Here is a 21938-nt window from a genome sequence, read left to right as displayed (position 1 = left end):
GACCATCGTACCTGGGACGTTAATATACACAAAATTCAATTTGCAATAAATACATCTGTGAGTTTAGCTACGGGTTATACCCTTTCTTTTTAGTGCATGGACGTGAGGCTGTGGCTGATGGTAGTATTTACAAAGATTTCGAAGACCTTAATGAAATTATCTTTTCGTCACGTAGTGACCTTTACAATAATTTGGGCGAGCTTAAACAGGTGTTTGCTGAGGTTAAGGAGGAGTTAACGAAGGCTCACCAAATAAATGCTAAATACTACAATCAGCGGCGGCGAGATCTGGAGTTTGAGATTGGAGATATTGTGTGGAAACGATCCTTTAAACAAAGTGACGCATCTAAGTATTTTGCATCCAAGTTGGCCCCAAAATATGAAAAATGTCGTGTGGTTAGGAAACTCTCGAAATTAGTATATGAGTTGGAGGATGGGAATGGCAAACCTGTAGGAAAATGGCATATTAAAGATATGAAAGTGGTACCGGAAAGGGGCTGACTCTATGTAGAGCTGGTCGGTAGGATGACAATAGTCGTTACTCGCATCTTATCCCACAGAACAGAAAATGATCCTTTGGAACACCAACTCTTTTATTTTTATTTTTTTACAATTTTCTTTACAGGCATATTTATGCCCTTTTTTTACAAACTTTTTTACTTTAAATTTTAATCGAGTAGGTGGGTGTCGGACGCACGGCCCGCGTCAGTCGCCTTCGCTCGCCGTGCCGCCGACGCCGACTAATCTCGACCCTGGTGGGTCAGTCCCAGCATTGCGTAACAGCATGTGTTACGTTTTTATTGCTATTTCGTTTATTATTTTTGTTTGTTTTAAGGGTGTGTGAACGTCGGACGCGCGGCCCGCGCTGGTCGCTCTCGCTCGCCGCGCCGCCGACGTTGACCACTCGGTAGCTTAGGCGGGTCTAGCTGACTTTTTATTCTTGAGACAGCTTTTGTCTTCAACTCTGGTGGTCCCTCTCCATGTGATGTGGACGTTTCGGTATGTAATTTATTTTCTAATCTCACTTGAACGGTGATCGCCCTAGCTTGCTGTTTTGTTGAGACCGTGTCGTCTAGAGGGTTTTAAAAAAAAAAAAAAAATTTTTTTTTTGGTGCAACTGATTTCATTTCTTGGCGGGGTTTTCAGGGTTACGTGGAGGTAGCTGGGGGCCAGCTGGAATTTCTCTCCTTTTTGTCGGGAAATTCGTCTGGGAGGAGGGGTGTTGTAAGGTTGTCATTTTGACAGGTGACAGCAAGAGTTTTCGAGTCAATGTTTTTTCTGTCCATCTCATAATTCGGCGTTTTTTCATTTGACTTAAGGACATTTAAATTAATCTCCGTTTGTGTAGATCGTTTACAGGAATATGGATTCAATAATTATTTTCTCTTAATGGTTGGTTTTGGAAAATAAAAATTTGGATTTTGACTCTAGTGATGTCCTTCAAAAAAAAAAATCGTACATGGCAACAGTGACAGCTCTACGAGCATGAGGCCGCGTTTTGGGTGAGCAGCCATTTTGATTGATGGTTGAAGAGTAGTTGTGTTCCTAAGTGGGAATTATTTTCTGTTTTTGGTGAGTTCCTCTTGATGGACCTGGTAAAGGCGTCTGAATACGCTGTCAGCGTTTCTCTTTACTTATTTTTCATTTTTGTTTTCAGTGGGGTATTGTGGTGTGTGTGACGTGGAGCGACTCACGTAGTGTCTTCCGGAATTCAGTGGTATGTGGACAAACCGTTGGAGCCCTGCCTCCCCTTTGGGTCGACAACTCTAATCCTCGATCTTTGCTTGTAGATCGCTGTGGTGTCCAAAGTCTTGCGCCTTCGTGGAGTAGACAGCGTGACCCAGGCGGCGCTAAGCAAGTCTGCATTTCCTCCACGGTGCGTGCTTAACTAATTTCCAAATTTCATGGTGGTCTGTCAACCAGGCTAAGCGAGCTGGTCCCTTCTGTCCTTGAGGGACCCCACTGGAGTTATTTCTAATCCATGATCCGTCCACAGGAGGTGCTAAGACACGGGCTGAAGTGTGGTTGTTGTGGCTTCGTGTAGAAGTGTTTCAAGGAGCCCTGGCGGCTGTGGAGCTGGTTGGCCTGCCCAGCGTGGTTTACTGTCGGTGGCGCTGGGACGTCGAGCACGAGGCGGCGTCCTAGAGTGGCCCACAGTGGCCTGCAGCCAGGTTTGGCAGCTTCGGAGCCGAGGTATAGGAGTTACCTTTATTTAGATTATACAGATAGTTAAGTAATCACAAATCACTGGCCAATTGCATTCACGACCCTTAGTTTTCATAAGGAAGTAGGATTTAAATTATACACAGTGTTTGTATGGTTGATGGGAGCGGGATAATTGTGAGTATCCTTACAAATAAACATCTTGTTGCACCAAAACCTTGGTTTAATTCCTCACCTGCAGCGACCCGCTACCCTGTGTAGAAATTTCATTACACTCTACCGCGGGTGTTAGCACGGGGTCTCCACTCCAGGACTCTTCTCGCCCAACGACTGTGGTCCATTCTAGCAATATGTCCTGCCCATCTCCACTTTCTGCGTTCTATTTCTGTTATTACGTCATTCACTTTAGTCTTCTGTCTGATCAACTCGTTCTTTCGGTCCAGAAGGTGTATTCCGAAGCATTATTCGCTCCATTGCCCTTTGTGCGACACGGAGTTTCTCAGCAGACCTTTCTGTTAAGGTGGTGGTTTCCATTCCATATGTGAAGACGGGCAAGATATTGCGGGATCTTTTTGGATTTAAAGACGGTGACGGGGAAGGACGGTTATTAAAATTATCACGTCCAAATTTTCTAGCTAGCCAGATTTACGGGTCTAGAAAAAATAAATTAGTTTACTCAAAAAATATCAAAGAGAAGTTAATGAAAACCTAAAATTAAATCTGCTTAAAATTTCATTAAGCGCTTTTAATTAAAACACGAAATCATCCCGCGATTTTATTATTAAAATCCCAAGGTAGGTAATTGGTGATTTAACTAAAATAGTGCTGTCTGACTTTAGAATTATTTTACTGAATAGGAGAATCTGTAATTTCGGCGTGATTAAATCTTTTGAGATATGGCTGCAGACAGATATATACTTAGTTGCAAATATCACATTTTAGCAAAAGATTCGAAAACCATGAATGTATTTACTGACGTGCCATATTTTTTGCGATTTTGATTGGTAGAAATGAATTTGCGTGATCCTTATTTTGCTTTCGGTGGCTATTATAATACAATGTACAGCGTGTTATAAGTCTATTTAGTAGTCTGGAATAAACGAACCAAGGATTCGATTTGTAGCATTCGAAGATGGCGGATGTAGACAATATCTAATTTTGTATTTCTGTTTCTTTGGCTAGTTGAAGTATAATTTTAATAGTGTTTTATGCGGCGATTAACCTTAACAGTGAACAGTGATCCCAAAATTCTATATTGCTCTCGTGTCTAACATTTTTAATGCGCAAGTGGTCTCCACGTGGTTTCTGAATTTAACTATCAAGTTGCAAAAACTACAATCACCGTACAACGTCCCTCTCAAAGAGAGTTTACCTTGACACTGGCGAAATTGTCCTATTAATTAGGACAGAAAAGCCATATTTTAAAAGGAAGAAGAAGAAGAAAACGAACTAAGAAAAAAATTGGCTCTTAACATTTGTACATAATTAATCTACTTACTTTTATGTTATTATCTTATAATAATATATAAAATTGAATCCCTGTTTCCCTTGGTCACGGCATCACGCATGAACGGCTGGACCCATTTCGCTATTTCTTTTTTGTTGTGTTTGCTATTGTCAGGCGAAGGTTCTTATAAAAGAAAATTTAGAAAATAAAAATAAAAACTACACCGGGGGTGAAGCCGCGGGCACCAGCTAGTCTTCTTTATAAATATTAATTGGCTTGCATTAATTACTTTGGAACCAGCTAATTCTTTTTGACGTCAATTATGATTATTAGGAAAAGGTTTAGTTTTATAAACCTTTTATAAGAAAGACAATAACTGGGTAGTTTCCAGGGTAAAAAAATATTATCCGTCCGTTAGATTTTCAGACTGCCTTGCCAATCAAACAAAAAATTATAAAAATGAAGTACGCCTCTTGTTTACCTTGTAATTTTTCTCTCTGTGTCCTGTATCTGTATTTGTGGTGTATACGTTATGGCTATCCAATTTATTAAAAGTGTAAACAAACCAATTTCATCAAAATTCTTGTATAAACACTCACTGGATCGAATCAATAACACAAAATTCACTTGATTTTCAATATTTATTTCTCATTTGAAAAATCTTCGTCAAAATCTGACGTTATTTTCTTAATTGAAACATGTGTATAATCTGTAGTAGCATAGACTTGCGTAGAGATGGTGGAAATATGACATTTTAAAAATCGATTAATGCGCGGATGGATAAGCGATTTTTATTTACTTTCATTAAAATTAAAAAATAAAATGTTACTGCTTTTATAATTGAATAAACAGTCTTTGGAATGAAATCAATTATTGTAAATAATAAAGAAACAAAAATACTTTGATCTATTCAATTAATAAATTAATCGATTCACTGAACAGATTAATTGTTTTGCAATAGGTTCTAGGTTTTCACATCATTGAATGTCTGTGGTCGGATAAATGGCGTCCAATATACAATGAAGAGTAATTTGTATTGTATTGTGGTTACGTCACGCTGTGCTAAAAAGTGTCAAGTGGAACTTTAACTGGCTATAATTATGTTCATCATTATGATTAGGTATTGTGTTTAATTTTATTTTGTTTAAAAAAATACATGTATAATAATAATAATTTTTTTAGACGACCAGATGACCTAGTGGTTAGAGAACCTGACTATGAAGCTTGAGGTCCTGGGTTCGATTCCCGTGTCGGGGCAAATATTTGTATGAAAAATATGAATGTTTGTTCTCGGGTCTTGGGTGTATAATATGTATTTAAGTATGTATATAATTATATCTATCCGTTGCTTAGTACCCATAACAAAAGCTTTGCTAATCTTACTTTGGGACTAAGTCAATTGGTGTGAATTGTCCCGTAATATATATATATATGTTTTCAAACATCGATTCTGTTAACATCCCTTCTCTTAATGCTTCCTTAATTCTGCAGTTCCCATGCATGTAACTCAAGAAAGAGTTAATGAAACGCCCCGGAAGGGTAGCACGCGCGCAGGTGATAATATTCCTCATTAGGCGGCAGACCGCATTCAGAGGCGCACGTGACTGTATCCCGGGCTGCCGCTCACACCGGACCGGTAATATGTTTTTTTTTTATTCGAATGGATGGCATACGAGCGTGTGGGTCTCCTGATGGTAAGAGATCACCACCGCCCATAAACACCTGAAACACCAGGGGATTGCAGATGCGTTGCCAACCTAGAGGCCTAAGATGGGATACCTCAAGTGCCAGTAATTTCACCGGCTGTCTTACTCTCCACGCCGAAACACAACAGTGCAAGCACTGCTGCTTCACGGCTGGATTAGCGAGCAAGATGGTGGTAGCAATCCGGGCGGACCTTGCACAAAGTCCTACCACCTGCAAAAATGTAGTAATAATATAGGGGATACCTGTAAAAGTAACAAATTTGGAGTTGAAATAAAAAATACAAAAAGACTCCAAAAAACCAATCATCATAATAATATAGCCTTTTTTTGTTCACTAGCTAGACATAAATAGGGATGAAGACAGTGTTGTGGCGCGCCATGGAAGAGGCCTATGTCAAGCAGTGGACTGCTGTGGGCTAATGATGATGATGATGATGGACCAAGACTAAGGAATTAATGAAACTGACTATGAACATTTTAGGGATTAAACTTAATAATTTGACACTTACTACCTATTAAATGAAATTAACCACAAATGTAAGTTTTTTTTAAATTTAGCTATGCATTGTATAATTTATGATAAATAGTGAATCATCCAGCTGTTCTAACTACCTGCCATATTTATTTTACAGCTACTTTAAGAGATGATGTTAGGGAAATGATTCAGACCGTGAAATTGTGTTACTTCGTGAGATAAATAAAAACATGTTTTTTTTTGACAACAACCAATGGCAATGAAGCCGAAATCAAAATATTTATCAAAACAATTAAATATTCTTTAAGTCCGAAATAAGATGTCAGCAAATAAAAGTCAGGAGCACCCAAATCTGCTCCAACCGTCCAAATGCTCCTAATACGAATTCCTGTGTTAAAAGGCTGCGTGACTTCTTATGATTGTGTCTCGTGACCTATTCTGATACGAGTCTAATAAAGGTCGATTATGGGCCCCTTTATATTCCCCGTGCCCCTGTTATGGGTACTGGTACTAGCTGACACCAACACTGAATGGAAATATAAACCTACTTTTGCTTGCCGCTTCGCCCGTAATCCAGTAGATCCGGCAGCTGAAGTGAAATTCCAGGTTTTTACTAAATTTCCAAGAATTACATCGTTTATTTTATAAACGTTGCATATAAAACACTAGCGGCAAATTTGAATGCCAATATTGTGGGATTAGACATGTTCCCGAATGAGAATGACTGATGATGATTTATATAGTCTTAATGATTTTTTAACGATAAAATGTACTTATAATTAGCGTCTCTAATATTATTGTTTTGCTGGTAATTTAATTTAATTTGAATTTGTTTAATATTATTGTATTTAATTTTGTTTCATTTAATTTAATTTAATTTGACATTCAATTACTACTGATATATTATTATATTTGACATTTAATATTATCATTTTTTATTATTTGTATAAAATTGAGTAATAACAAGTTAATGCGTGAGTAAAAATTTAGCATAGTTGTTATACCTAATTTTATAAGTATATCTAGTGCCATCCACGAAGACGCGTGATTTTGTCAAAATTAGACATTAATGTCATTGTAATAAGAACCACGGCACGCGTCATCGTGAATGACTCTACTCATACGTAGTCACTTTAATTTTTCATACCTAATTATTATTATTATATGGCGTCATGGACTGACCGATAATTACCGAACCACCTTTCATAACTATGTACATGACTTTACAATGAATAAATTAATATGAATATGTATATTACGAGGCTTACACGAGTTACACAACGGTGTGACGACGTAGGCAGCACCGCGTGGAATCACGCCACCTCGGTGAAGTTTGACCGAGCACGGGCATATTTTAGACTTGGCGAAGTGCTTTTTATGATTTCACTAAGTTTATTCTGTGAAAATATGGTTGCGTATTTTTTTTTTACCTCAAGTGGTTTTCTGGAGAATACTATACTGATTGTATACCGCTACAAGTAAGTGCACTTGATTTGATAGATATAAAGTAAAACAAGTTTTAAAATAAATAACATAATATACCTCTATTCAAAAAGATAAATGTGTAATGAGACAGACAAAAGAAAAGTGATTGACTTTGTCACTTTGAATAGAAGAAACATGAAGCTTTATAACCAGGTTTAAAATAAGTACAAAAAGTTCCAACATGATCATCTTCATATTGAAGGAAAAGAATAAGTGAATAATCTATTCTATGTCGTTCCATCTAAGATTTGTGACAATGGAATGAAAAAAAGGAAGGATTCACTCTAGTAAACGTTTATTCGAGCGAATTTGTCTGTTGCCTCTCGTAACTATTAATAATAAATTTAAATAAATAAATATCATGGGACACTTGACACCAATTGACCTATTCCCAAGCTAAGCAAGCTTGTATTATGGATACTAGGCAACGGATAAACATACACTTATATGTAAAGATAAATGTACAAAGAAAATCCCAAGAATATGCGAAGTTCCTGCGCCATGCGGACGAAGTTTCACAAAACAGCTAGCTCCTTTCTTATCAGATCTTATCATTACTAATATTATAAAAGCAAAGTAACTCTGTTCGTCTATCCGTCTTACTGATTGTCGGTTAACTCTTCATGCTTAATTTGATAACCGTTTAGAGGAAATTTTTTGTAGAGTCACCTGCATTAAATGTTATATCTGCACAGCGGAGCGTGCAAAAATATCTGACACGTCCTACCGTCCCCAAGAATAGAGTCGCATCAAATATTTATGCACGCTTTTTCGTCTCAAATATTGACGCTGGCGACTGACTTCTAAAGATAGTTTGAGACCCTGGGAAGGACATAACATAATTTTTATCCCAGAAAACTGCAAAGCTCCTGCGGGATAGCGTTAGCCGAATTCTTCACAGACGTACAAACTTACAGACGACCGTATTTCACATCAACTTTGAAAAATATTACAAGTTGGATTCGTAGCGGTGTAACAAAGTTCGTTAAGCCTTCGTGACCTTAATAACTAAGGTCATACTAACCTTTGTTGTACTCTGCAATTAAATTTGCATAAACACACTTATTAATGCTCTCCTTGTTCCAGCCATTCCCGAGTTAGGCGCAATATAACAAGAAGGTTTAGTTCTCAAAACAGTTTAAGCAGGCATTTCGTTAAAGTTTATACTTAATTTGTTCTTGCGAGAATAAAGGGAAAAACGGACGAAAATACTTTTCTAGACTTTTGCTTCGAACAAGCTCAATATGAGAACATCTTTAGCAAAATCAGGTTAAAAATGGTTTTTTTAATGTCCCTATTATTTGGCAAGTCAATGTCACGTTAAGTGTTTGAATTTTACAGTTTTAATTTAACAATTACTGTAAACTTGTGACCAAAATGTTAATTAGGTACCAGGTAGTTTCTACTAATGAAAATAAGTTTTAGGTAAAATTAAATTTTTAATACAAGCTTTTTTTACTGACTGCACTTTTTGTGGACTTAACTTGCATTGCCACCCAAACTACATTTATACCAAATTTCAAGTCGATGCATTAACCGTTGTAGAGTTCCGTCCTGCGAAGAAGATCCTGGACGGATTACCAGGATGTCACTACCAGATTATTGAATTGTTACGCAATTTACATAAGTATGCCATATTTCAAGTTAATCTGACTACTGGAACACACAAACATCACGCCTGTATTCCCAAATGGTGTAGGCAGAGCACACGAAACGTTACCGCTTCGGAGCCACTTTTAGCAATTTAGGTTTTAAGTTTGACAAAAACGGTATAATAGTGACAGGTTGCTGGCCTGTCGCATACTCAATAAAAGTTATTATACCGCATCTACAATGGGGAGTGTTCTGATGAACTTTTAGAATTGCTGCCTGCGGCTAAATTCCACTACCGCACTTCGAGGAACCGTCTGTCTCCATCCTCACCATCTTGATGATTGGCAGTCTAGTACCGTGCGTTTTAAGCGAAACTTCTTTCCTCGCACGACGAAGATCTGGAATCAGCTTACAGCGGCAACATTCCCGGAGCGTTACAACTTAGGGATCTTTAAAAAACGAGCCTACCAATTCCTTAAAGGGTCGGCAACGCACCTGTGATTCCCCTCGTGTTGCGGGTGTCCATGGGCGACGGTGATCGCTCTCCATCAGGTGACCCGTCTGCTCGTTTGCTCCCTCGTTTTATAAAAAAAAAAGCTTGTAATATAAGCCGTCTGTTGCCCAGACGTAAAGTAAGTTAGGTAAAGTTAACGAAAATCAAGAAAAACAAGATGTACAATCTCTCATAGAAGCTTATCTTTAATATTTCTAGGTGGTTAAGGGTATTGCGTAAGGGAATAAGGGACACGTGTGAATGACCTTTAAGCCTGGTTTTGTAAACACACAGATACCCGGTCGGATTAATTGTCCATCTCGGATGATCTATTGAGGCTGGCAGTTTTCAGTTTTGCTATTTCATGAAATGAGGTACTTTGTGTTTTAGTTAGAAATTTATCGGTTACTTATACGAGTTCACGAGTGGTGAAAAAATTCAACCACTTCGAATAGAGACATGAAATTTCATGCGGATTTTCTTATGCAACGTTAGGTGTATAGTAGTAGTAATAGAATATATTGTAGTAGTAAAATATAGTAGTAGTAAAAGAATATAGTAGTAGTAATAGAATATTTCTGTGTTTAGTTTATATGCGATAGATGTCGCTGTACGGAAATTTAATCATATGAATCGCGCTGGCGAGATTTTTCCTAGCAACTAAAAATAGGGTGTCAAATTGAAATTATCATTCGCCGAGCAACCGTTTCATGATTTGCATCTAAGGCAGGGGTTGGAACATTAGTAAAATTCTACACGCTGACGTCCAAGTGAACAAGTGAAAAACACGCGATACATTTTTATTTAAATATCAAAATCAAAATATTAATGCGAACCGCATTTTGTAATCATCACTAAGAAAAGAATCAAGAGCCATTGTAACTTGTACAACGGCTGCCATCCGCACTGAATAATTTGCCTTTACATTATGTTCCATTCCCTAAGTTCCAGAAACGTTGGAGTCCCGAGGGAGCTAGGTGTCTGAATATGATACGCGAAGCTTATTGTTCGCGTGATACGATCTCTGGAATATTTACCTAGTGAAGTTATAAAATATTTTGTTTTTTAACGAAGCTTATCATCAGGGGTCGGACAAAAGTGCCGATGACGTCAAACACTTATAGGATGATTTCAAATAGTATTTTTGATTTTCATAAACAATTATCACTTATCATTTATCAATCTCTTTATTAAACGATATGAAATTTATTTTACTCACTGAATTCCATTGATTTATTTACGATTATTTTGTTACTTCATTAATGCTACTTTGTTACTACATGTCACAACGGAAGTTTAAATAAAAACATCATCTTGTGTGCAAGATTAAGTCAACGTCATCCGCACTTCTTGTCCGACCCCTGCTTATCATCGTCTATACAGGATGGCCCATTTATATCTGTCAGTATGGGAAAGTCTGAAACTATACGACATACGAAAATTTCTTCTTAGGAACCATGACATCGATTTAATAACAAGAACAACTGCATTCATGCATTAAAAAAAACCTGTACTCAGCTCGGGAATCGAACCCGGTTGTTTTGAAAAAAAAAACTTCGAACACCTCAGAACACCTACTAAAATAAATTAAAGTATGTGAAAAGAATGCATTTTTTTCATTTTATACATAATGTTTCATGGACACATTTACTTCTTAAGACGTACACAATCGATATCTAAATAGAAATAGTGTAAGTATTTATTTTTTTTCAAAACAACTCGGTTCGATTCCCGAGCTGAGTACAGGTTTTTTTTAAATGCATGAATGCAGTTTTTCTTGTTATTTAAAATCGATGTCATGGTTCCTAAGAAGAAATTTTCGTATGTCGTATAGTTTCAGACTTTCCCATACTGACCGATATAAATGGGCCACCCTGTATATCAGCTGTAGGACACTATTGGACATACGTCCCCATAGACCTCCAGTTGCTTCGGTTGGAAGCGTGCTCCACCGTGAACCCGCGAACTCAATGACAATAAATCACAAAAACTTATACCTTTTGATTCTGATGTACGAAAATCTAAAACTACGGCGTCTAGCGCTAGCCATACCGATGCAATCTAAATCAGACTCCGTAACAAGCCTGGTGGTTAAGTATGGCAACCCTGAAAGCCAATTGAGCCATACATACGCCGTTCGCATAAGTATTGCGCCGAACGAGGGTACGCCGCAAGCCCCTCTCGGTTTGCTGAGCAATTCGGTGAGAGTGTAACCATCACACGTCCAGGGTAAGTTTTACGTGTCCGTTGAGGGATTTTGACATGAATTGAAAGGGATCCGTTTAAATATTGGTGACATTTTAAACTCTTTTCATCACATATGCATGCTAACTTGAGTGTAACCTATTAAATAAAATCCAAGCAAATCTTTTTTGCCTGCACAAACCTGCGAAGCAATTCAATGGTGTGTGTGAAGTTTCCAATCCGCACTGGGCCCGCGTGGGAACTATGGCCCAAGCCCTCTTGTTCTGAGAGGAGGCCTGTGCCCAGCAGTGGAACGTATATAGGCTGGGATGATGATGATGAAATTTTTTTTCATATGATGCTTAGGGGCGTAATTATTTTTTTAATTTGTAAGTATACAGGTTGATCACTGGCCATTTTTATATTTATGTGGACTCGGAGAATTACTTTTTTGCAAATATTGGAGGGGGAGGAGGGACGCTCGATTTTAATGAAAATGTGCACTTTAAAGTTGAATATTTCGCAAACAAATCGCTGAATCGAAAAATCGTCTTAGCAAACCCTAATGGTTTTAAAATACTTATCCAACGATACCCCACACTATAGGGTTGGATGAGAAAAAAAAATCACCCCCACTTTACGTCTATGGGAGGTACCTTAAAAATTTTTTTTTTGTACCATTTTTCGGCATAGTTTACTTTTATATCCGTGCAAAATTACAGTTTTTTAGCATTGATAGTCCCTGAGCAAAGCCGCGGACGGACAGACAGACAGACAGACAGACATGGCGAAACTATCAGGGTTCCGTTTTTGCCATTTTGGCTCCGGAACCCTAAAAAACACAGAAAACATAACTTAATTGAACTTGTATAATTGGTGGATATCAAACGCATCCATAGAAACGTAGCATACCACGTTTCTCGTGGAAAGCCGCCCCAATGAAGTTAGCCACCCCTGGTTTAGACGGTAACGCTACCGGCGTGTCATTTTTGAAAGGTGCCGTCCCCAGCTGGCCCTTGATCTTACCGTCCCGCTGATGATATATTATTTTATACGAGAGTGAGAGAGGCGGTACGATTCGAACTTCGATTTTCAGATCTCGTAATATCCTTCGTGGCATTAACATCTCTAGTCTATGGCGGTAAGTTGCGGCACGTTCTCGCGGCACGTATCTTTCTCAGTTTACCGGCAGCGGCGCGTGCCGCGGCTCACGTGGACTGTTACCGCATGAAATCCCTCTTAACGCCCACTAGAATAATCTGGATAGTCTGTAGTTACGCTTACGTAGGATTTGAACCTTCACACATTTCAACTGTGCGGAAACTGCTAAACAGACAGTAGCTGTTTTGCATGTGGTACCTTGTGCAAAGTCCGCCCGGATTGCTACCACCATCTTTCTCGCTAATCCTGCAGTGAAGCAGCAGTGCTTGCACTGTTCTGTTTCGGCGTGGAGAGTAAGGCAGCCGGTGAAATTACTGGCACTTGAGGTATTCCATCCTAGGCCTCTAGGTTGGCAACGCATCTACAATATCCCTGGTGTTACAGATGTTTATGGGCGGTGGTGATCTCTTACCATCAGGAGACCCACTTGCTCGTTTACGATCCAGTTGAATAAAAAAAAAGCTGATTGTACAACAAAAAAAAAGAAACAAGAAGAAATTACTTTCTTGGATATTATGGTCTTTCTGAAATTGCTGGAAGTGTAAAAAAGCTAATATCAAAATAATTTATTTAAGCAACTAGCTTTTGCCCGCGGCTCCGCCCGCGTGGTATTCGGTTATCGCGCGCTGTTCCCTCGGGAACTGTGCATTTTTCCGGGATAAAAAGTAGCCTATGTCACTCTCGGGCCCATAAAATATCTCTATGCCAAAAATCACGTCGATCCGTTGCTCCGTTACGGCGTGAAAGACGGACAAACATACAAACACACTTTCGCATTTATAATATCAAGTATGGATTACTTCATCCCGGCCCTTCAGCTCATCCTGTCTTTAATTATCTGAGGAGTTTTGATATGAACTCATAAATAGATCGAAACGTGATCTTGGACCGTATTTTTATGGTTTTTGTGACAGTTGGACTTGTGTGAAAGGCCTCTGCATGTTAGCATAGGTATTATATTTTTTACAGAACATAATACTTATATTGATCTCCATCTCCCACATAAGTCTAACCGAGATAATATTGGCTTCTTACCTATGCAATTTCCGTTATGTCGTACCTACTGACCTGCAGAGCACTTACGACGAGAGCTGCCTTTAAATTTTCGTTGCACTCTTTCTTAAACAAATTTTCGTAGTGTGCGAAGCCTGCAACATACACAGAACAAATAATAAGAGGAATAGAAATGTTATCGTGTGTATCATCTACATTCAATGTCACCAGTTTTTAGCCTCTTCCACTGTCAGCGAGCACAAGTTTTTTCGTTTTTTCATAACTTTTATTTGATTACGGAGCTCAGTGAGAGAGCGCATGACCATGTCCAGGCATAAATTCTTTAAGTACAGGCCATCCAATATTATATTTCAGTGCATCTGAAGCGCATCATCTAACGGCCTCGTTCTAAAGTAGGTCGTTAGAGCGGGACCAGTCGATATCACAATGACGCCGCAATAGCTTGGACTGCACTTGGCACACCACGGAGTTAGAGATTAAAAATCTATCGACGTTCAAGTAATGCTGGAAATGGTTGTTTGGAATTAACTAGCGATTGGGGTTTCTGTGACAGAGATGGCGATAGTATCTTGAGGTCTCTTTCACAACTATGGCTAGGTAAATGAAGCGTTTCTATTCCATGAAAAAAACCGGCCAAGAGCGTGTCGGACACGCCCAAAATAGGGTTCCGTAGCCATTACGAAAAAATTAAGTAATATTTTTCTAAGGATTTCGCATTTTATACGGAATCTTCTAAGTTTAAGTATATTTAAGTAAAACTACTAATAATTCTCAAGCAAACTTAGCCGTAGTTTTCCTTGAAAGTTTGATATACTGACTACCATCCTGAATTTTTTCAAATTTTTCAACCCTCCGGTTTAGATTTTAGAGGGGGGGGGGGACGCTCGATTTTAATGAAAATTTGCACTTTAAAGTAATCACTGAATCGAAAAATTGTCCTAAAAAACCCCTTATGGTTTTAAAAGACCTATCCAACGATACCCCACACTATAGGGTTGGATGAGAAAAAAAAATCACCCCCACTTTACGTCTATGGGAGGTACCCTAAAAATTTTTTATTTTTTATTGTACGATTTTGTCGGCATAATTTACATATATATCCGTGCAAAATTATAGCTTTCTAGCATTGATAGTCCCTGAGCAAAGCCGCGGACGGACAGACAGACAGACAGACATGGCGAAACTATAAGGGTTCCGTTATTGCCATTTTGGCTCCGGAACCCTAAAAACAAATTCCTCGCAACACATCCCTGTTAGAAACTCAACTTAAGGTAAAAATACCAATACAACATACAATTAAAACATAGTAGAACTTGACATTTTGGTTTGTGTTAAGTTCAGCCTGTATTTAAATGTGGAAACATTTTGCGGCGAAACGCATTGCACGCGACAGCTCTCAGTGGCAGCCATCAGTCCATCACTACATTGATCTAAAGAGAACAAAAGCACTAATAAATAAAATTGTATTTGTTTGTTCATTTTTGTACAATTCATCATCATCATCATCCCAGCCTATATACGTCCCACTGCGGGGCACAGGCCTCCCCTCAGAATGAGAGGGCTTGGGCAGTAGTTCCCACGCGGGCCCAGTGCGGATTGGGAACTTCACACACACCATTGAATTGCTTCGCAGGTTTGTGCAGGTTTCCTCACGATGTTTTCCTTCACCGTAAAGCTCGTGGTAAATTTCCAAAGTAATTCCGCACATGAATTTCGAAAAACTCAGAGGTGCGAGCCGGGGTTTGAGCCCACGAACCTCTGCTTGAGAGGCAATAGGTCAAACCACTCGGCCACCACGGCTTTTGTACAATTACATACCTACCATACATATATTATCTTAGTCTCCTATAAAATATATAAAAAACAAATCACGACAAAAAGGATCGTAGAAAGTAAATTTAGGTTTGGTACTCCAAATTTTTCGTGAGCGAAGACGCAGGCATGCCAGTAATATAATAAAAGCTATGAGTTTCATTTTCACGATATAATCCTAAAATGTTAACCTTACTACTTTGCTATCATACGTCCATGAGAGCTACAGCTGAGCGAGAAAATTGTGTTTTTACGCAGAAACCCGTATTTTTGATTTCATTTTACCGATGGAAATCAATTGTGCCTTATTATCTTTTGACTATATAACTACAAATAAGAACAAAATTATAAAAAAGGTTATAATTAATGATAAGCTTTAAAGTTTGCACAGATACAGAATACAGAAGCATAGTGTTTAGTTTTGTAACTAAGGGACCCCATACATCCCTGTATTATTATTATTTTGTATTTTTTTTATTTAATTGTGTGTGTAGTTTTTAAGTATGTTATTTGTTATCATTTTATGTTAAAAAAATGACTTTCTGCCAAGTTCCTTGCAGCGCATTCTTCTTTCCGAAAACGCTGGTAGTTTAAAAAAATGACGTGTAAAAGTGCCCATTGCGGCCTATTTACTGAATAAATGATTTGAGTTTGAATTTGAATATGAAGAGTCAAACATGATTTTTAGTTCGCTACTGGGTCTTCTTAGAAAGCTATTATTTATTCAGTCCTCATCCAGCAGTTATATGTTGGTCAGCTTCGCCCGATACGTCACGAGCGCGCGACACAATTTGCAGGAACATAATTGCTTCTACCGTAGCTACTAAAATAATATTTTATATTTTAAATTTTCCATAATTTTGCATCGAGTTCACTCGTATGAGCTGGTTGGTATGCCTCGGCGATTTTATAGGTTTTGTATTGTTAATTTTTATAATTTATGACCATTTCAACCGGTAAATTTTTCTTGGTTTACTTTTAAGCGAATTATTGATATACTAGCTGTTACCCGCGACTCCGCCCGCGTAGAATTCAGTTTTTACTACTCCGTGGAAACTTTCCGGGATAAAAACTATCCTATGTCCTTTCCCGGACTCAAACTAACTGTATACCGAATTTCATCCAAATCGTTCAGCGGTTTAGACGTGATGAAGTAACAAACAACAAACAGACTTACCTACAAACTTTCGCATTTATTATATTAGTAGGACATAAATGATGTAGGTAGGTAAATAATAATCACTTTTCTATGTCATAAACTCTTGAAAACGTGATCGTGGTAGTCAGCAGATTTCAGAAACATCGATGAACAAATCCTCGGAATTTAAGAAATGGAAAATTTGTAAAATGCGTCGAAAATTCGGAAATTCAATAAGTTGCAGTTACAGTAAATTCAAATATTCTTGAACTGTTTGACGTTACTGTGATAATAAAGCCCAAAAGCTTAGTAAGTCACAGATTTTGAACTTCTGTAGAAGAAACTCTCAACGTCTCGCGTAATAATATGGTAACAAAAGAGATACGACTAAGATTAATTCAACGTCGAGGTCATTACGAGGCAATCCATCAAGTGACCAGAAAGTGATAAAGCTTCAAAAAATAAGCCAGAAATCAAAGTATATGGATATCTACTTGTATATTTGAAGAGCAGAGTCGCTGAACTTTGAGGTGAAAGAAATCCATGGACGAAAGCACAATAGCGACATGCCTTCGCTTGGACTCTTGTCATCATCACCAAGTATGGGCTATACACGTTCCACTTTTAGATACAGGCCTCTTCACAGAGAAAGAGGACTTGGGCTATAATTTCCACGAGTTCCACTGTTGTACACACCACAGCCACGAATTCGGTGCCAATTGGGAACATTACATGATCATGTGGGTGGTGTTTTATACACAGTGTTTCGTCCTCCGAAAAGCTCAATTTCAAATATAATTTTGCACATAAATTCGACAATCTCGGGCCCAAACTCGCGATTATCTACCTGCCTACCTAGGGTACCTCAGCTTTTCCGGTACCCTAAAAAGCCGATATGTTTTATAAAGTAAAAGGTTAAAGTCATACTCCATAAAGCCACATATGTCTCCATCGCTCTAACTGAAATAAAAGACCTTTCGAATACCGTATTCATATTAACATATTCCACTTCATCAAGCACATATATTTTATACATATATCATAAAATGTTAACCCTTCAAACGCTTGGACCGCACGTTTAGTCCGCTAATAAATTATGAACATAATACAAATACGACTCTGTCGACGGTATTAACCCGAAATTGTTCATCATTGGTCGCCTCTAAAAACGTAATGTATGGGGGTCAATGGGAGTCCCCGTTTCGACAATTCGCAAATGGCTACTGCGTCCCAACAGGGTGAATATTAACGCAGAAGTCTAAAAACCCTTAAGGTATATATCTTCTTTAACCCCGACACAAAAAGAGGGGTCTTATAAGTTTAATGCTATATCTCTGTCTGTTTGCTAGTTTATTTGTCCGTGGCATCGTAGCTCATCAAATGGATCGACCAATTTCGATACTTTTTTTACGTGGAAGTGAGTTTTCTTACGGTAGTTCTTAGCTATGTTTTAAAAATCCGGTTCAGCCGTTTCTGAGATGAGGATGACAGGTCAATGTTATCTTGATAACGGTTTAAACCCAAGTAGTCTCAACTGTACTAGAGTTGAAACTTCTATCTTAATTATTACTGGACGTATCTAGTGAAATAAAAATACTTTAAAAAATACAACATAGTTTCATGTTAACCTTAGCGGTCCCCCGACACCGACAACGCTTAGATAAAAAAATATTACTAGATACTTTATACTAAATTAACTTAGGTTAATTTTGCGGGAAATCAGCATAGTCCCCGCGGGATAGAGATAAACGAATTCTTCGCAGATGAAGTCGCGGGAAACAGCTAGGTAGCGCATAATTATTTTTTACTTTTTAATTGTCTTTTCAAGCAGCGTTTTTTTCGGGCGTTTTTATTTTTATTTTTGCTGGCGTTTTTAAGTCGGGGGTTTTTTAATTGGCTGATTTCGTCATTTTATAGAGAGTCAGGGGTTTGATCAAATGAATGATTTTTTTAGACAAATGATAAAAATGTATTCGCCATTTTAATATTCTGCGTGATTTGTCAAATCTCTGTTTTGACCATTTCCCTGCGACATATTATTATTATACATACTACCCCAAGCTGAGCATGAATCCCCAAGATTGTCGAATAATAAAAAACAAGGCCAAGTACATCTCACGTATCAATTAATGCGATTACTTGATTCCTCAAGTTTTCTTTCCACTTTTATAGAAGCGAAAGGAGTCTTATAGTAAACTAACTGCAATTTATACAAGCATTAACAAGCTTGTAGCCGCCAGCTGGGCCACTCGCCATCTTGTGGGTGATGCATTACACCATACGTCATATCTTTGGCACGATATAGTTGGCTTACAGTCTCCTAAATTGTTTCTAGAAGCGGTTGGAACATGGACGACAATAGATAAGATCTAATCTAATATAGCTGGTATAACATACGAGAAGAAAATAAACTTTTATTAGACATGTATGTATATTTTCTACGAGATATTATGTAGAGTTAAAAATCAGGAGCTTATGAAAAGTTATAACCACCTCCTCGCCACCATCCTATACCTGCTGCTTTGATGTATTTGAAGTGCTATAAATCTAGTTAAATGGTAGTCTGGAAGAGATTGCTTTTCAGCAATAGGATTTGCTACCCTGAATTTTGTTTTGTTGTTAACTTATTGTGAGGTACTGATTTGTTGTGTGCAGTAAAGAATAATTGTATTGTATTTTATTGTATTGTACCTACTTTAATGTAAAAAAAAAAGTTTAATGTAAATAATTAAGTTTCATAATATTTTTTTTTACCAAACCAAAATATTTTCTGGATGATTGGATGTCATGTTTATGAGTATCATCATCATCATCATCCCAGCCTATATACGTCCCACTGCTGGGCACAGGCCTCCTCTCAGAACAAGAGGGCTTGGGCCATAGTTCCCACGCGGGCCCAGTGCGGATTGGGAACTTCACACACACCATTGAATTGCTTCGCAGGATTGTGCAGGTTTCCTCACGATGTTTTCCTTCACCGAAAGCTCATGGTAATTTCAAATGTAATTCCGCACATGAATTTCGAAAAACTCAGAGTTGCGAGCCGGGGTTTGAACCCACGACCCTCAGCTTGAGAGGCGATAGGTCAAACCAGTATGCCACCACGGCTTTTATGAGTATGGTAATTATATTCTTACTAATTAAATACGATAATTACGAGTAGGTATAATGCAGATGCAGTCATGAATTGTTTTATATATATAATCTTTCCTAAAAGCCTTATTATGTTCTCAATTCGGTTCAAAGTTAATTTACTGATTTGTTAACTTTGTGAAGTAGACTTTGCTGGCCCTTTGGGGAGGTATTCGAAGCCACTGGACGGCGTATAGATTTAGGAATATATGTCCATCCTTTTCTTTCTTTTCGGTTTTACGAAGGAGGGATGAATTCGGTCTGCAATGCATATCTAGGGGCTTGGAATGGTGCATGGTGATTGAAAAATGGAGATGTTTATCAATATTGATGCAGACAAATTATGAGGCTTTGAGAATTCAACGAATGCTGTGGTATTTGTCTGGCATTTAGGCAAATTTGTTATCTCTTATATTAAAACATATATTGTTACATTTTGAAATCTGTATTCATTTTTACGGCTTTTCTGTTTTATGTTCCAAGTTGTATAACACATTTTCTGAATTCTATTTATAAGGTAATCGTTACGTGTTCTTATTGTTCGTGGTAAATGTTAGTCTGCAGTGGTGGGCGAGAGACTATAATAGCTAGCCATATCGCAAGCTAAGCAATCCTGTGTCACTCCAAACCTTTTGAATATTTCCATAAAAAAAATATAACAAAAAATTGAACCGACTGAAGTCTGAAGTCGGTCGGTGCCTCAGCACGAGCCAGCAGGAGTGGACCTATAGTGACCCACCTCACCTACGCACTTATATTAAGCTGCAATCACTCCTGCTGGCTCGTGCTGAGGCACCGACTCACTTCAGACTGGTAGAAAATTATTTTCACGCTTTTTTTGTAGTCGGTTCAATTTTTTGCTAGTTATAAAAAAAACATGCTTTTTAGTGTAAATAATCTAAGATACAATAGTTTAATAGCAACTGCCCGTCACCTTTTACGAAAGATTGCTTTTTCCGAAGCAGAAACGTTCATTATTGAGGAGTTCTGGTGCTTTACCACCCGTTTTACCATATGCATTACGAGGTTTATAAATTGCTTAGCAACTGTGTCAAAGTAATTAAAATTCAACCCGTGAAATACTTGTTATTGAGTAGTAACTCCGATGGTCAACTGTGGTCTTGATCATCAGTTCCAATCACCAAATGTGGCGTTATCTGGGAAAAGGTACCTTGTTGTCGGTATTGAGTTATTGATATCCCCATAATCTACATACATTTAGCTATCAAACCATGTAAGAAACATGCATGTAGGTTTAATAGATATTTAAAAAAAAAATTGAACCTCAAAAGCCAGAAAAGGTGATTATGAGAAAATTGAATTCAAACTTATCAAACACCCAATAAAAGTATGTTGTTGTTGGAAGTTACATAGATAACATGCTATTTGAGAAGTAGATTGTACGGGCTTTCAGGTTTCAAGAACAATTTTGTAATTGGACAACTGTTTTCCTATAGTTTACCTTGCCAAAGTGCATAAAGTAAAAAAAAAGGTTGATGGATTTTTTACTTAATTTTCTATTTATAGTATATTTCCATTGCATTTTATCGAAGGAAAAAATATTATGCGTAATTGGACACTAAACAAGAACTACTCCGTTTTGAATTAACGTTGTTTATTATATAAAAAATACTTTAACAAGAATAACTTTGTGGTTTACAAATGTAATTAACAGTCAAAATCAACAAACGTTTATATTTAGTACGCTAAAACATAGCCCAATGAGACCAATTAACTCAACAAACCTTAAAAAACTAGTTTTTTCAGTCTCAAAATCCAAGGTAAAGTTTAGTAAAAGTTGGTACAATCACTATATATTTTCGAAAAGGTACCATCAGACAAATAAGTGGTCTACCAATTTTGAAACAAGCTCCTATCAAATGAATATGTCGCTAAAGTCGAACTTTCAAGTTGACAGACACGTCTATTGGCATTATTGTTTTATGTCATGCAAACGATTATCAGCTTTAGGGTGGTAGACACATATTTGGCTGATGGTACCTTATCGTCGGTGGTAAAATATTTAGTGATTATGAAGTGATATCATTTAAAAACGACTAATAACTTACGATTAATTTTAATAGTCTTAATTTAAGAACACTGTAGTATTAAAACTCTTACTATAAACCTATAATT

At 37.7% G+C, this 21938-nt stretch overlaps 1 long non-coding RNA gene across 2 annotated transcripts; it reads left to right on the top strand.

The window, feature by feature from the left end:
* Nucleotides 1–1109: 1109 nt before the first annotated feature.
* LOC141431813 (uncharacterized) lies at nucleotides 1110–2378 on the top strand. 2 transcript variants are annotated; one of them, XR_012451751.1, is made up of 4 exons: nucleotides 1110–1571; nucleotides 1657–1716; nucleotides 1790–1875; nucleotides 1996–2378. It is a non-coding gene; the product is annotated as an uncharacterized lncRNA (long non-coding RNA). The 2 variants fall into 2 exon arrangements; XR_012451750.1 differs by having other exon boundaries at nucleotides 1111–1716.
* The last annotated feature ends 19560 nt before the right edge of the window (nucleotides 2379–21938 follow it).

Source organism: Choristoneura fumiferana, chromosome 10 (genome assembly GCF_025370935.1).
Source record: "Choristoneura fumiferana chromosome 10, NRCan_CFum_1, whole genome shotgun sequence".
Taxonomy (NCBI): Eukaryota; Metazoa; Arthropoda; class Insecta; order Lepidoptera; family Tortricidae; genus Choristoneura; species Choristoneura fumiferana.
Note: the sequence above shows the minus strand (reverse complement) of the source record. Positions and strands in the feature narration are given on the sequence as shown.